At 46.4% G+C, this 13,096-nt stretch overlaps 2 long non-coding RNA genes across 2 annotated transcripts; one reads left to right on the top strand and one right to left on the bottom strand.

The window, feature by feature from the left end:
• Positions 1–1,224: 1,224 nt before the first annotated feature.
• LOC139794116 (uncharacterized) lies at positions 1,225–3,741 on the bottom strand. Its single transcript, XR_011724953.1, has 2 exons — positions 2,631–3,741; positions 1,225–1,492 (listed from the first exon to the last, which is right to left on the bottom strand). It is a non-coding gene; the product is annotated as an uncharacterized lncRNA (long non-coding RNA).
• On the top strand, positions 1,398–9,888 carry LOC139794115 (uncharacterized). Its single transcript, XR_011724952.1, has 2 exons — positions 1,398–1,530; positions 9,643–9,888. It is a non-coding gene; the product is annotated as an uncharacterized lncRNA (long non-coding RNA).
• The last annotated feature ends 3,208 nt before the right edge of the window (positions 9,889–13,096 follow it).

Raw genomic sequence — 13,096 nt, 5'->3', positions numbered from 1 at the left:
ATCCCATACCCCCACGTCTCAATTCCACTGTGAAACTCACAATAATAAAGGCCATCTTAATCTGAAATTGCTGGATTTGTAATGCAGCGCAACTCCCACGGAGGACAATGGTGAATATCACACACATTCCCCCGAGGGGCAGAAGAAGTGGTGCTGAAAAGCTGGTGGGCAGTGCTGCTGCTGCCGAGAGCCCCAGGCACACAGCATGGGGCTGCAGGGTTCTTCTCTCAAAGCGAGAGAAGAACCAGTAGGACTTCCCTGGCGCTCCGTCTCCACCTTCATGTTGCAAAAACAAAGAGGTTTGGGTGTGATCCCGCTCTGCGCCCCACAGCAGCTTCGGTGGTTGCGTGCACAACGTGCCCACCCCTGGTGCAGCTCATGGAGGAGGAGGGTGGCTGTGCCGTGGGTACGTTCCTCGGCCCCTGAGGCATCATGCTTTTCCCTCTCCAAAATACACACGCCTGCACCACCTCCCCCTTGCCTGCAGCAGAATGGTTGCTGGAGACTTTTCCATGCTGGAAGCCAGGCTGGATGAGGAAGGCCGGGCTCTTCCCGAGGTGCCCGGCTGCCTCTTGGCATGAAATCACGGAGCTGATCGATGCAGATGAGCACGTAGAGCAGTGGGAGGGACAGTGTGTGCTGTCTCAGCTTGACTGAAAGAGCTTATAGTTTACAGCCAAACCTGTCTTGACCCAGGGAGCTGGGATCTTCTTCTCCAGCTTTTCTTTTCTCATTTTATTGCTTTGACCTTTATAGCAATTGCCAAGTAAGCCCCTCAGGCTAGAGATCAAGGGGCTGCAGTTTTCCTCAGTGGTCAGTGGAAGTCAAGAACAGGCATGTGCTAATTCACTCTGTTACTTAAAGCACCGCATACAGGGTCCAAGATCCCAGTCAAAAACTAGAGGGAGGGTCACATTTCTATGATGCAGGGCATTAGGTGTCAGAAGGGGAAAAAGGACCAGAGAAGAAGGAGAAAACCCGTGATGGTACACATGCAGGTGTACCTAACTAAAAGCTACTCCCAGAGCAAACTGTGAACACCCCAGGCAAGGAGGAACCAAGCTGCAGTAGCATCTCCATCCTATTTGGCTCCTATGCTGAGAAGGGGAGCCTGTGGTAAGCAAGCTGGCAGAGCTTGCCAGTGCCAAGCTGTAGAGTAACATTTGCTGTCAGGAGCACATCCTCTGGGATATTCTGTCTAGAATTTATTGTTGTTTTCTTGTGGGTTTTTTACGTATTTCTCTACTTTTTCCAAACTCCAGACTCTGGCAAGCATTCTGGACAGCCTGGTAACTGTGTGCTAAGTTTGGCCTAGAAGCACAATAATCCTAATGAGAATCAAAAGACCTGACTCCCTCTGGGAGCTCCTGCCAGGCTTCAAAGGACCCAGGACTCACCAAGCGGTTTTGAAACCCATCCATGACTTCTGGCCCACTTTCTGATCACTGCCGAGGACGGAAGGCCGCATGCACGCTTGGGATGGGACACGGGGCTAAAAGAGGAAAGCAGTGGATGTTCAAAGGGAGTGAGGTGGAAAAGATGGGTGGGTGTACGTGGAGTAGGGGATGGACTTGGAGAGATTTTGTACCAAGAGGCACCCAGGAAGCGCAGGAAGAATGTGCACTAATTTTGTTCCTGTTGCTGAAAAGGGTGCAAATGACATGATGAAGATGAGGGTGTAGAAGGAGAAGGCAAAATATCCACTGGTGTCCAAGGAGGAGGGCAGGGCAACAAATAGAGATGCAGAGCTGGAGAAACAGGGATAGGTTTCAAGGGAAGGGTACAGACAGCCTGTTACCCTGCATGAATGCTCACATGTATGCTGGGTTAGGGCTTCCACTTCTTCATCTGCCCACTTTGCACCAATCCCCTGGACCCTGTAGTACTGTAAACAACTGCCTCAAAGGAAAGTGCTTTCTAAGGCTGAAGTGGCTCCAAGAAAGCAGGCTCTCTCATCCCAAACACTATCCACCTTACGCTAGCTTTGCTGCATATGTCAGAGGAGAGTAAATATGCGTTTGTTTCAGCAGGGATACTGCTGTGTGCAGTAGGGGATGAAAATGTCCACCGCCTCTACCAGCACAACACAGGGACCCTTACAATTTTTAGAGGGTTCCCCTCCAATACCACCCTGGCAGGAAAGAGAAATGCCATGTGTTTTAGCAGAGATATTTGAGACTAAGAAGCTCACAGAGGCAGAGAGGCCATGAACAATATAAAATAACTACTACACAGGTATTAGTACCAGCTCAGGCTATCACATGAATTGAAGCAAAGGGGAAACAGGAGAGTCAGGAATGCAAGTCCAATCTAGCCACTGGAGAGAAAGCAATGGAGCCCCTCTGTGTATCCCCTCCTCTCTTGTCAGATCTAATATTTCCCAAGTTAGGCTTGCACAGAGACGTGCTGCTGATGGATCACCATGCAGGCAGAAGCCTGCTCCTACACCAAAGAGCATGTGTGCCACATTGTTAAAGTGAAGGGGAGCTATCACCCCCATAGGCACCAATGACTCTTCACTAGCTGATTTCTCATGGATTTATATACATCTTATATACATCTGGCCATCCCACTGCAGGAATGGTGGAAAGCCAACTGCAATGCATTTAGCAGACATAAGAGATACTCACCTGCCCGCCAGCTGCTTCCTGCTGCTCTGCCAACTTGCTTCATCACTTCTTCTTTGTGACCATCAGGCTTTTCAACACCAGACAGCAGAGCTCATAGCTGTTACTTAATGACTTGCTCTACAGGAACTGCTTGCTCAGAAATCTAGAGGCAACAACTTGTCTTCCCTGCTCTCCATGGGTCCCAGGCTGCATACTCAGGAAGGACCCAGGCCCATTTCTCACTCTCCCACTCCTGGCAGCAGTGAAGTGGGTGGCAGCATCTCATGCCACACACAAGTGCTGCTTCACTTGGCGCTCAGAGCTCATGAGGTCAGGGCATACCATCAGTCTACACCCAGATCTTAATGCCCCGGCCCTCCTAGCAGCCCCAGGAGTACACACACACACACAAACCATTCCTGCTCTTATCCTCCTCAAGCAGAACCTCACATGCAGATGTGCTCTCCTATCCAGCACTCATAGACAATGGAAACGTTCTTATTAAAAAAGCTGTAGACAGAATGAATCACAGCCTCCTGCAAGCCTTGTTTCTGGGCCCTTCCCAGCAAAGCAACCAGCCCATCACTCAGAGCTGCCTGTTAGCTTTACGCAACACTGAGAGGAAACACCCTGCTCTCCACTCTTGGATTAGGGTCACCCTTGGGAAGGAGTGGAAAGGAAAAGTGCTCCAGAGAGATGGAGCCCCAGATCCATAGCAGGACCTGCTGGGCAACAGCACTCTTGGAATCACAATCCTCATGCAAGGAGGCACAAATGTCAAGGGATGCAGGCAAAGGTAATATTGTATCAGTGAGAGAAAACAGAACTGAAGCAAGGAAAGCAGCCCCTGGGAGGTGGAGGTGACTGTGTTTGGCTCTGTGCTGCTCTGCTCTGTCCTAGAGAACATAAGAACTAGCACCTATTTGACTTGTCTTTCCCAGTCCTGGTTTCAATTGCTTGTAACTTGCCACTTTCATCACTTAAGCTGACATTTTCCAGAGCAGGCATCTGCCTTAGCCTGTTAAAAGAAAAGGAATGGAGAAAAAAAAAAAAAAGACCCACACACATTTAGAGATTTTGACCATTTTCTGAATACAAGAAGGAAAAGGAGGTTATTCTATCCATGCTAAAAAAATCAGTGCTTACAACTGGTTAACTGAGAGTTTACAATTTAAAGCAAGAACATTAAATTAGGCAAGGGCAGTACTTAGCTGCCAAGAATATGTCTCTGCTGTCCCCAAGAAAAATATCCCTAAATTCTGATCCAGTTATGAGCTTGATACTCACACAGAACAGATATAGCAGAGTTGGCAGGTCCATGCTGCAGTTTCTGCCGAAAGTGAGTTTGCTGTTTGTCCACATGTACCTCCCAAGTGCCGAACCGAACCGGTCCTACCCTGGAACATCTACAGCTCTCCATGACATTGTGTTTGGGGTGGAGGGCATCAATGGAAATTTTACTTAACATAAAACAGAACATAAGCATTTGCCTTGCAAATTCTTGCTGAATCACCTAGTCCTAGTTGCCAAACATTAGCAGAAAACACTTTCCAGGCCTACCCTAACTTCATTCACTTCACACACCTTTTGATTTCTGCCATGACTGAGGTTGTGTCCTACAAACAGCTCTGGTTTCCTTCCCTAGAGATGCCTATAATTCACATCCACCAATTCTGAGATCCATGCAAGTCAGAAAAAAACCCAGAAAAAATACAACATACTATAGTTATAGTATCTGATCTTCTTATGCATCAGAGAGTTAAATACAAGATTCAAAGACAACCTTAATTCCATTACTTCCTCACTGGGGAGGTTTAAGAACATTTTGAACCTCTACTGGTATGTAGGCACTTACAGCACCTTCATCTCTGATAGTCCTAAGCCATATTGATCCTGCCTCTGAGACCTGGGCCTTTGATTCTTTCAAGATTCACCCAGGAGATGAATCAGGGCATTTTGAAGCCTCCTCTTTCAGGAATTATGCTTTTGGATAGATTTGGCAGAGCAGGGAGCATGGCTGGCAGAAGTCCTCTTCCAGAAAGAGCTGGCTATAGCATGGCAAGCCCAGACATCCACAGACCCTTGGCTCTCTCTGGAGAGGAAAGCTGGCTAAAGGAAGACTCTTTTTGCTAAGGGCTACTGAGCTGCATCTTTGAGGGTATTTGGTACTCCAGTTTTTGAGAGTCAGTTTTCACACCAGGAATCCAGAAAGCAGACTATTCCACAGGGTTACTGTACACAGCACCCATCATACCAGGACCCCTAGGCACGTTGTGAGAATCTGTTTCACCTCTCAGCAGACCAGAGAGACTGAATAATAATTATTACTTTTTCCTTTTGCAGAGAATAAAACAGACACTGAACATGAGGCAAATTTCCCACAGACAACAGAAAAGCTGTATGCAGATTTATGAGAGGAACCCAGGTGTCCTGACTCCCTTCTCCCTGCTCTGGCTGTGAGTGTGAGCTGGAACAGCAAATGCCACATACAGAAAATAGTAACACAGGGCTGTTGTCCTACAGACATGCTGCACCCTATGATTTTAGCCACGATGTTTGCCTCCACATGTTTCTTGTCTTGCTAAATATTTAATCTTAGCTATGCCTGGCCACACTAATAGTGATGGATATAGCAAAGCAAGAGGTAAGGGAAAAGAATCATGATCCAGAATTAAAGGGGTGGGAGATGAAATAGGAGTGTTTTCCTCTCCTATTGTCTTTATCTGCACAGCAAGGTTTGTAAGGAGAGTAGTGGGGTTTTCTAATTAGACCAACTGGTGAATCTGGGAAAAGACAAGCAAGCTGTCAGTAGCTTGAGCTTTTCTTTTTGATGTGTCTCAGGTCTGAATGAGACACATCAAACCTCAAGCTAAGCACAGATTGCAAACAAGCATTCCAAGTTTAACTTCAGTGTGTCAATCAATTAGCTGTTTTGAAGAAAAGGGAATTGTTAGTGCATCCACAGCAGTAGGAAATCTTAGCAAGGGAGAGGGGTAAAGGCTGTTAGCTTCCATGTAGCTGATGTTCTGGAGAGGTAGAAATAGCAAGGTGTTAGTGGAAAAGTGGGAAGATGGGCAAAATTTGAAAGCCATTGTCAGTGCTGCATCTTTTGTTTCTGGAATCCATTAAAGCCACATATTTTAATTCCCTACTCATCCTTTGAGGGTGACTCCTTGGTTTACCATAGGGAGCAGGATGAAATCTGTGACAGTGTGACTGTCTCCTGCCTGTGTCATTCTGATCTTGTCATGTCCCAGTGCTCCGTGGTGGTTCATTTGCCCAGGGAGGTGACAGAATCACCATCCCTGGAAGTATTTAAAAAATATGGAGATGAGGCGCTTCAGGACATGTTCTAGAGGGCATGGTGATACAGATATTGATAAATATGTGGTTTTTATTTTATTGGATGGGATGCAATGAGGTCTTTTCCAACCATGACAGTTCTGTGATTTATGACACAGAGGTAGTGTGGCCTCCCCCCAGTTTCCTTGAGGACACAGGACATGCTGGAGGACATATGACATGTTTTTTATGCCACTGCAGTGGCTTCGGGATGCCTCAGCAATTTTATTTTCCGTTGCTCAGAGTCTGACTCCGGTGTGACAGTGCCTTGTTATGCCATGTAAAATCAGTACAGGCTTCTTCCTCACCTGAGTTATTGCTAGCACCACCCAGTGCTTCATCCCTGTCTTTTGATGACTCCTTTTCCTTGTCTAGATCTTCCTCTGAGACCTGGAAGCTCCCTGCAATGTAATCCTTGCACTCTGCAGGCTGTCCAGCCTCTCCACAGAGGTTACAAATGGTTATCCTGACCCAGACGAGACCACACTCATCCTGAGCCTGCCCTGAGTACCACCACAGAGACCACACTTTGTTACAGTGTCTGCTTTAAAGTTGGATGACTACGTAACAGGCATGGAACAACCTCCGAGGATCAGAGGTGGGACCAGAGGGCCTTCCCTCGAGCCTGGCGGGCAGGGACTGAATAGTATTCTTTGCTGAGTCCCCACAACATAATTCATTGCAGAGTTGTTTCTTCCTGCTGCAACTCACCCTGTATCAGACATCTCTCTTTCTGACTCTTGTTCCCCTCTCTCTTTCAATCTGTGCATTTTGTTCTATGAAACTATTCATCAAATAATTGACAGCTTCCACAGACAGCTTCCCAGCATCAGTCCACTCATGAGTCTGCTGGAAATACCAGGTGCACTGAGTGGATCTTTCTGATCCAACCTGCCATGAGGAGAGTCCTTTGGACGGTACAGATTTGCTCAATTGCACATTCCAAAGGGGTTTCCTGAGGCCAGTCTCTCATTCCCGATGAGAGATGTTCGTGTCCCTTCAGAGCACAGAGAATGCTCAAGGTGGAACCACCATGTCCAAAAGGAGTTTGCTACGTGAATAGCTATGGATCAGTGTATCCAGAGATGCAAACATCTCTGGGCAGATTTTATAGGAGGGACAGCAACAGCTGACTCTCCAGCAGGCTTTTGAAAAGTTTCTGTTCCCTTGCTAGATTAAAGAAGTTCAGTGGCACATAAATCAGTATCCACTGTTTGCTCCATCCTTTTTCCATGCTTTCTTCAGTGAGCACAAACCAACCAAAGTCTCTGCCTAGACCCATCCCCAACACCACATCTGAACTCAGCTCCAGATGAGATCACATTGGAAGACATTTCTCAGAGTGATGGGCCTGCTTTCCTCTGCAGAGCAACTTAAAACAGAACAACCAAAGCCACTCAATTAGAGCTTGGGGCTTAGAAGGCTCTTTATCTCATGGAAAAAGAGATTAAAGCCCTCTGATCATTTATAAAGCACTTAAAAGTTTAAAGGGGAATTGGGCTTTTATCTGAACTATCAGATAGCATGAGGCACGCAAAGGCCACGCACAAGGCAGCCCCAGGGTGCAGTCACTTCATTGCAGAGAGCTCATGCTTCCAACCATGGATCTAATCCCAGTCCCTGAAATTAGTAGCCACACTCTCAGGCTCTCATGGACTAGTAGCCAGGCCAGTCTGACATGTCCCTGTGGCTCAGACGTGCAGCACGTAACTCCCATGTAGAAAGTCCTTGGGTGTCCTCACTTAGTGGTGCCTAAGAGCTCCTGTGGTGAGATGGACTGGATTGTCCTGGATGCCTTTGAGTGAACATCCTGGCATTGAGGGCTTCTCCCACCACAATGATGGCCAGTGCTTACTTAACGAAGGTGTGTGGTGTGCTAAGCATGCCCTAAGCAATGTATAGTTGGCCTGAGTCTTCTCAGAAGCTTGTCCAACCTGTTTTCATTTGAGTTGGTATTTCAGACAGCCAGTTATTATTTGAGTGGTTGAAGCTATCATTCATTACTCTCCTGGAAGACTTCTGCTGTCTTCCCAGCTCTTTCTGCTCATTATCTGCTTTGGCCACTGCTGACAATGGTATCCTGGCAGACTGAGACCACCATCAAACAATGGAGGGAGGAACATGTGTGGGACACAGAGCATGCCCTGGAGCTGGCCCTGGATGTTGGAAATCACTCCCACAGGAGATGGGGACTCCCAGGCTAGTGGCAAAATGCCAAGCTCAGCTATTCGTTAGCATTGCCCACACATAAAGGAAGCACATTCCTGTTGAGAAACAAGGGCTATATAGCAAACCCCAGGATTTCTGGGGAAAAAGGGGTGTCCTTAGTCCTCAGACACCTTCTTCTCACCCACTATGTTAACCCTTGCCACACAAAATGCAAGACACAATAGCAGTGTGCATAATCTCTAGCTAGATACCTGCCGGTGGGTAGGCCATGTTCACATGTGGTGATAGTGTGGCTGGCTGATCTCCAACAGAATCACAGAATTATCAGAACTTGAAGGGACCTCTAGAGATCATCTAGTTCAACTCTCCCACTAAATGAGGATCACCTAGAGCACATTACACAGGACTGCATTCAGGCAGGTTTTTAATATCTCCAGACAAGGGGACTCCCCAACCTCCCTGGGCAACCTGTTCCGCAGCACCCTCATAGTAAGGAAGTTTTTTCTTATGTTTAAATGGAACTTCCTATGTTCCATTTCCCCTTGTCCTGTCACTGGGAACTACTGAGAAGAGTCTGGCTCCATCTTCCTTGCATCTACCCTTTAGACACTTGTAGACATTAATAAGGTCTCCCCTCAGCCTTCTCCACTCCAGGCTAAAGAGTTTCAGCTCTCTCAGCCTTCTCTCATGGGATATGTTCCAATCCACCAGTCATCTATGTTGCCCTCCTCTGGACTCTTTCCAGTAGATCCCAGTCTCTCTTGAACTGGGGAGTCCACAACTGGACGCAGGATTCCGGCTGGGGCCTCACCAGGGCAGAGTAGAGAGGGAAATGTACAACCACTGGGTTCTCCCTCTCTTTCCTTCAGAAATCACTGGTTTGCATCATTTCATGTACTCTGACAGCCACAAAGTTAATATTTTTGAAACTTCTGCTGCTCTTTCAGATGTGGTTGAAACTGTCTCACTTGTTGCAGAACCATGTGAAGAGGGAAGGATGGACAGCTAAATAAACATTGCTTCCTTTTTAAAAATGAGTTTGAAAAATACACTGCATATAAACCAGTCTTTCTTCCTTTGTGCTGACTCTCAGTTACAGTGTGTACTTCACCCAGTAGAAAGTCTTCAATCACCTAACATGCAGCCATAGCCACCTAGCCAGGCCGATGCTCACTTGACCAAAATCTTTCCTCTCTCATGAGTGAATGCATCAAAAACCCCACCTTGCATCTGCTTTGCTGGCAGTCTGTAAGAGGATCATAATGTTCCCAAGCAGATGCATTATGAAAATTGTTGGCCAAATACTCAATTGTTTTGTAGGGCCTCTTTGCACGCTTTCAAGTTCATGTGGATGATGAAGGTTACCTCTGGAGATTTTGGTGGATCACTCAAGGACACAGGGCTATGTCAAGTATCTAAAGCTCTGGTTTGAGGGTCAGGAGACTCAAGTCCCCCTCCCAGCTCTCCAGTACCTTCTGCATGATCTAAGACAAACAACTCCCTTTTGTATTTTCTCTCTCAGGTTCTGTTCATCTACTTCAGTTGAACTGTTTTCTCTTTAGGGAGGAGACTGGTGTTATTGAAGATTTGCTCGGCATTTCCAGAATGGGACCCTGAACCTGACATATGGGCCACTGCAACACTAATAGCACAAGATGATAGATGATATATCTATATATAGATATAGATATATACACACATATATAATGCTCATATAATAAGACCCCAATAAAAAGGGTGGGAACTTATTTATTTAAACCTTAAGAAAGCACTGTTTCAAAATGTTTGGAAGTGTTTGGTTAGGTCACTGGTACTGAGAATGTGCATAGGACATGGGAAACTGCTATCAATTAGTGAGATACACTGCATAGCTAGACCTGTTTGACACCTTCCATGTAGCCAGGCTCACTCCAGGTGCTACCAAGAGTCAGAAGTCATCAGGGTCTCATCTGCTGGAGAGTTTTTTGGGTGTTTGTCAGCCACCAGGACTGCACAGTGCCAAGCGTGGAAGCCACTTTGAGATGGAGGCATTCAAAACACCTCAGGACTTGTGAAGCATTAGAACATTTTTGAGGGTTTTGCTGTGGTTTGTCCTTTGGTTTAGGACACCACCAGAACCAGCCAAGAATACTTTTGCATGCCAGAGTTCTTGTTCACATGGCCGGCATGCTAACATCCTCATTCTTACCTTGCATGTCTGTCAAGTGTAAGCAAAGTATCTATTAATTGTGTCTGACTGAATTTCAGCTGCTCTTTTAAAAGGTCATTGACATAAGTTTAGACAATAAGCCAAGAATAGGCTGGATCCCTGCAGAGAACACACAAGGCACTCTCCTGTGTTCCTAATTTAATAAGGAAGAGTTCAATACACTCCTGTTAAGAAATGCCCAAATACTTTGACGGTTTCTGCTTGAATGGAAATTGGAATTCACCTTGGCTGTGCTCTCACCCTCTGTGAGCTCACCTCCCCACACTGCCAAGGACTTTCAGTGTGAGCAATATTAGCAAGAATAGCAAGGGATGCTGCTAGCTTTTTGAGGGCAGTCCTGTTTCCAGTAGGTACCCCTTTCCAAATATAAAGCTCATCTTCCAAGGCCAGCAACAAGAGGTGATGCATAAGACTCAGTATCCAAGATTATAGATGAGGTGATCAAAATGTCCAAAGAAAATGATGTTAACTCCTATTTTGACAGACTGGGAATTTCCAAGACAAAAACTGCTGAGAGTTCATCAGGAGGCAAGACATAAATGTATCACTTGAGATGAGAAATAATTGATTATAAATTCATGCACTGCTTAAAAATATGATCAGGGATGAAATGCCCCAGATGCGTGATTGGAAGTGTTACTCACTTGCAGACATGACTCTTCAGGTCCACATGCTTACCAGCAACTCAGCCAAGACTTCACCAAGTTGGCCTTGCTGCCAACTCTGAGGCCCCTTCACTTAGTCAAGTTCTCTGTGCAACACACACTTCCTGCTCTATCCCTTGCCAATGTCCCACTCATCTGCAGGTCACCCCTGGCACCAGATGCAAAACATCCACAGCAAGAAACAATGGGAAAAACCAGCTCCAGTTGGCTCTTTACTCCTCTCAGCACCCTCCAAAATCAGTAAGCTGTGCTGGCTCCCTGTCCCAGAGAGCTCTGCCATCTTTCCCTTTCTATTTTAGCCACCTCACATAAGGAGTGGAAAATTCTGTGAGGGAATTAATCTGCCAACAACACTGGTAGGCACTGAGCTGTGAATAACCTCCTACTTGCCTGAGTCACAAAAAACACATTACTGAGGGAAGCCGGAGAGACCAGTGCCACTATGGGACATGGGCACGGATGCCCCATAGTAAACACTCTGTGCCTCAGATGCCAAAAAAACCAATACCCCGTGTATTATAGTTGTTATAGACCTTTATAAGAGCTGCAGGCTGCAACATGTGCCACAGTCCGCACTGCCTTTCAGCTTTACAGGACCTCCAGACACAAAGTACCAACCCGGGCACCACTCACTCCCTGCTAAAGTATCACAGAGGGGCAGACTAAAAATTTCCCAGGTGCTGTGTGTCCCCAGCACGTGAACAAACGCAGCGTGCCTAACGCACTCAAGTAGCGAGGCTGTGTGCTATTGCAATTGCCACAATCAGGGCTCCATATCTGCAGCGTGATAACAGGCAGACAGTTTCTGTTACGCAAACTGCACCAGGTAGGGCCGAGCAACCCGCAGCGCAGCATCGCTGGCATTCTAGGAATGGCTCTGCTCCTTTGCTGCCAAAACACACTGCCCACAGCACTTCCCAGCATGGTGGCATGCTGACAGAGAGCTACAGCCACAGGGAAATGTCTTTCTGTGGCAACTTGGGGTGCCTTTCAGGGCTGGCAGGGAGCATGTTTGGGGGTACACCATGAAGCCATGCTGGAGAAGGCCAGCAGCTGGGTGGCTGTAGAGCTTCTCAGCCAAGATGATCCAGCACCACCCAGGGTGCCTGTTGCTTACATAAAACAGCTAATAAAGCTGGTTATCATCCAGGCAGATCCTGCATTAGGTGTCAGTGGCCATGTGGAGGATTACCAGAAACAATGTACATACTAGCCTCGCTGCCCAAGGAGAGGAATGTAAAGTAGGAACTCAACAGTTGGGTTTTCTTGGTCCTTTAACAGACATAGAGCAACAAATGCAAAGCTATATTCAAAAGTCACTTAAGCACATGGGTATTAAAGTTAAGCACATGTTTGTCTCCTGTCCTAGATCAGTGCAATCTCAAGAGTCTGTGTCTGGAGAGATTTTGTTGTCAGAAGGCACCTTCTGATACAAAATGCCCCCTACTGAGAACAGTCCTCCATTGGGTCTCCATACATAATGGGAGAACATACCAAAACAATACGAGGAGGCAGGGAATGACCCTTGTATGTGTAGAGGCTTCAAGCATTTTTGCTCGTGCTTTCCAGCAAAAAACCCAAGTTCATACAGCTACATTGTGCCCCCAGATTTTTGTGAAAGAGCCTTGAAGGCACACAAAGAGGAGGAGACAGACTCACACCTCTGCTCAATGAGGACACATCCTTCCATTCCTTAGGGTAAGAATACACCACAGTATATTTATTTGCAACCAAAAGCTTGAGAGGCAGGTAGGCCTCAGTGAAAACCCATCCAAGGAAATTGTTAACATATATTACAAGATCCAGGGGCATCAAATTAAAGCAGAAAACAAAGCAAGCAGTAGAACTTGTCCGTTTACAAAACACAACAGGTAGTTACACCGTGGAATTCCTTCCCACAGGATGCTGCAGGTACTAGAAGGTTACAGGGTTCCAAAAACTGCAAGATAAAAAAAAAAAAAAAAAAAAGTTACTGGTTCTGCATAAGAAAGTCCCCAGAGTATAATTTGTGTGAGGCTAAGGAGAATTTTGGAGACATATTGCAATACATTTGCCTTCAAATTATGCTCTTTGTTGTGCAGACACTATCAGCCATGGTTAGA

This window comes from Heliangelus exortis, chromosome 3, assembly GCF_036169615.1.
Source record: "Heliangelus exortis chromosome 3, bHelExo1.hap1, whole genome shotgun sequence".
Taxonomy (NCBI): domain Eukaryota; kingdom Metazoa; phylum Chordata; class Aves; order Apodiformes; family Trochilidae; genus Heliangelus; species Heliangelus exortis.
Note: the sequence above shows the minus strand (reverse complement) of the source record. Positions and strands in the feature narration are given on the sequence as shown.